A 3261-nucleotide genomic window follows, 5' to 3' on the forward strand; every position below is an offset into this window, starting at 1 on the left:
AGATGATGAGGGATGATGATCCGGAAGCCTACATTGAGGCGTTCGAATATCATGCCATCATGACAGGACTGGAGAAGGGATACTGGGCCAGTCAGCTCGGGACCTTCATGGTGGGGAAGGCCCAGGCAGCATATAGGGCACTCTCAAGAGATGAAGCCCGTGATTATGACCTAGTTAAGGCTGCCATTTTGTATCGATTAGAGGTTAACCTGGAGCATTGCAGGTGCTTGTTCAGGGCCAAGGAGGAGTCGGAGGAGAAGCAGCCCAGGCTCCTTTTACAACTATTGCGGGACTTGTATAACAAATAGATAAACCTCGCATCGTGCGATTGCGACACCCAGCAGACAAGATAGTATTAGAACAGTTCCTTAATGATTTGGAAGAGCGCATTCAACAATAGGTGCAGCAATATTCTCCTTGCAACTGCAAGGAAGCATTGATGTTGGCTGAGGCCTTTGTGGCTTCAGAGGCTAATTACTCCTGGGAAAGGCGCAGCTCCACCCCTCTGATCTCAGTCCCTAAGGAACTGGAGAAGCGACGGTCTGTCTCTAGGGGTCCAATGAGAGATATGGTTTGCTTTCATTGTGGAAAGGTCAGTCACTTTTCAAGGGAGTGCCCGAGCAATTCATCAGAGAGATGGCGCCCCAATAGCTTGGGTAGGGGACCGGTATAGGGACGTAAAGAACAAACCCAGGCTGAGCCCATGGATTGCAGTTTTGTGACTGGTGGCAAGGGCGCCATATGGGATCATCCAGTAGTCCAAGCATGGATTGGGAATCGCCCTTTCAGGGCAGTTTTAGACCCCAGATGTACTCAGTCCTTGGTGAAGGTGAGCCTAGTTGCCTCCCACAAAGGCCACGAGGTAAAGCCAGTGAAAGTATCTTTCCTCCACAAGGAGACCAAACAGGTTTGCCGACAGTGGATACCTCTCCGGGTTATGGAACACTGCGGGGAGTTGCTAGTAGGTTTGGTTCCCCATCTGGCTTGCAACATGTTACTTGGGTGGGACCAGACCCCTATTTACGATGTGATGGAGAGGGTCCAAGACATTGAAACGACACGTAGGAGCCAGTGGAAGTGTGAAAGATGGCTTAGCAAGCTTGAGGACAGTGGGGAGCCAGTAAATGACATGGACATACTGGACCTACATGATGTGGCCAGCAGTTGGCAGTTTAGGGAAACCCAAGAGGAAAACACAGAATTACAAGAATTGAGGTTGACAGCCTTGGACACTCCTACCCTCCACCAGGTGGCGAGCTTGGGGACTGCACCCCTGTTTGAGGTAAGAAACCAACTCTTATACGGAGTTCAACCCAGTGGGGTGGGGAACCCCAAAAAGATGCAAGTTGTGGTACCCTCCCATTTCCGGCAGAACATTTGGCAACTTGCCCATTCCAACCCCGCTGTGGGATATATGGGGCAAGATAGAACCACTGCCAGAATATCACAGTGGTTTTTCTGGCCGGGATTAGGGGAAGATGTGACCCACCATTGCATAATCTGTCCTGAGTGCCAGAAAGCCAGGGAAAACCGCTCGCTGAGGGCCCCTCTCCAACCCATGCTGATTATTGATCTACCCTTTTCAAGGACAGCAATGGACGTTATCGGACCACTGCCCAGTAGTAGCACTGGTCATCAGTATATATTAATACTTGTGGATTATGCTACGCGATACCCAGACGCGGTGCCTCTAAGACCAGTAACTGTCCCCCAGATTGCAGAGGAGCTCATCAAGTGGATCACAAGGATAGGGATTCCTCAAGAGATCCTAACAGATCAAGGGGATAACTTTATGTCAGGGGTACTACAAAGGGTATGCCGTACTCGAAAAATAAAACATCTGCGCACCTCAGTGTACCACCCACAGACAAATGGGCTGGTGGAAAGGCTCAATAGGACAATAAAGAAAATGCTGCATCGGTGCATAAGAGGGGACCCCCAGAAATGGGATCTACTCCTCCCCTTGGTGTTGTTTGTCCTTAGAGACACCCCTTCGGAATCATTGAAATATTGCCCTTTTGAGTTGGTGTTGGGTCACCGCCCCAGGGGCCTACTACAAATCTTGAGAGAAGATTGGGAGCACAACACAACGGACGCCCGAGACCCCACTTTGTATCGGCAAGAGTTCCAATGCAGCATGCAACAAGCCAGGAACCTGGCTAAGGACAACTTGCAACAGGTGCTACACCACCAGAAGGAGAGGTATGATGCCCGCTCTAAGATACGGGAGTTTGAACCAGGGCAGAAGGTGTTGGTATTGTTGCCCACATCCATGCACAAGTTATTGATCAGTGGCAAGGCCCCTTCAAGGTAATCTGAAAGGTGGGCCCAGTGGATTATGAAATCCATTGACCGGGTCATCTTTGCGAGAGATAAATTTACCACATTAATCTCTTATGTGAGTGGCACCAACCCGAAGGCTGGGTAGCTTTCACAGAAATGGAATCTGAAGACCTAGGCCTCCAAAAGAACACCCTAGACACCCGGACACCTAAAGTAGAAAGCCAGATCCAGATCGGGGAAGAACTGATGGCAGCGCAAAAATACAAGATACAAGTCCTCATTAAAGAATTCAAAGACGTATTCAGAGAGGAGCCCAGGTGGGTTCGGGGCACATATAATTTGATACATACACCTCCAGGGTCAATAGTACGAAAAAGATGGTGACTGATACCTCATCATCTTTCTGATGAGATATGCAAAGAGGTCAAAAGAATGTTAGAACTAGGGATCATATGACCCTCTTGAAACCCATGGCATAGTCCTCTGGTGCCCGTACCCAAGCCCAATGGCTCCTTGAGACTATGCATTGATTACCGGCAATTGAATGCCATAGCAGTCTTTGATGCATTCCCCATGCCCCATGTCACACAACTGGTGGAGCGCATCAGTAATGCCAAATTAATCTTGACTTTAGACCTGGCAAAAGGGTACTGGCAAATCCCGGTGGTACCCAGGGACCGACCTAAGACCACTTTTGGAACACCATGGGGGCTATACAAATTTGTCTGCATGCTGTTCAGGCTTCATGGAGCCACAGCAACATTTCAGCGCCTGATGGACCGAATCCTAGGCCCACATACTGAGTATACTGCCGCATATATTGATGATATCATCATTTTTATGCAATCTTGGGCACACCACAAACAAGCTCTTCATGCAGTACTCACAGAACTAAGAAAAGCTGGTCTAACGGCAAACCCACAAAAATGTGCTTTAGCTCAAAGGCAAACGAAATATTTAGGGTTCCTTGTAGGACAA

General features: G+C 48.9%; 1 long non-coding RNA gene across 1 annotated transcript in view; it reads right to left on the reverse strand.

The window, feature by feature from the left end:
- Nucleotides 1-823: 823 nt before the first annotated feature.
- Nucleotides 824-3261, reverse strand: part of LOC109300384 — an 8458-nt gene continuing 6020 nt past the window's right edge. Inside the window, exons 2-3 of the long non-coding RNA XR_002098183.1 lie at nt 2055-2061; nt 824-835 (exon numbers count right to left, since the gene is read on the reverse strand). This is a non-coding gene — a long non-coding RNA (uncharacterized LOC109300384). The remainder of the gene's footprint in view (nt 836-2054; nt 2062-3261) is intronic.

This window comes from Gavialis gangeticus, unplaced genomic scaffold, assembly GCF_001723915.1.
Source record: "Gavialis gangeticus isolate Ggan-Ray unplaced genomic scaffold, GavGan_comp1, whole genome shotgun sequence".
NCBI lineage: Eukaryota > Metazoa > Chordata > Crocodylia > Gavialidae > Gavialis > Gavialis gangeticus.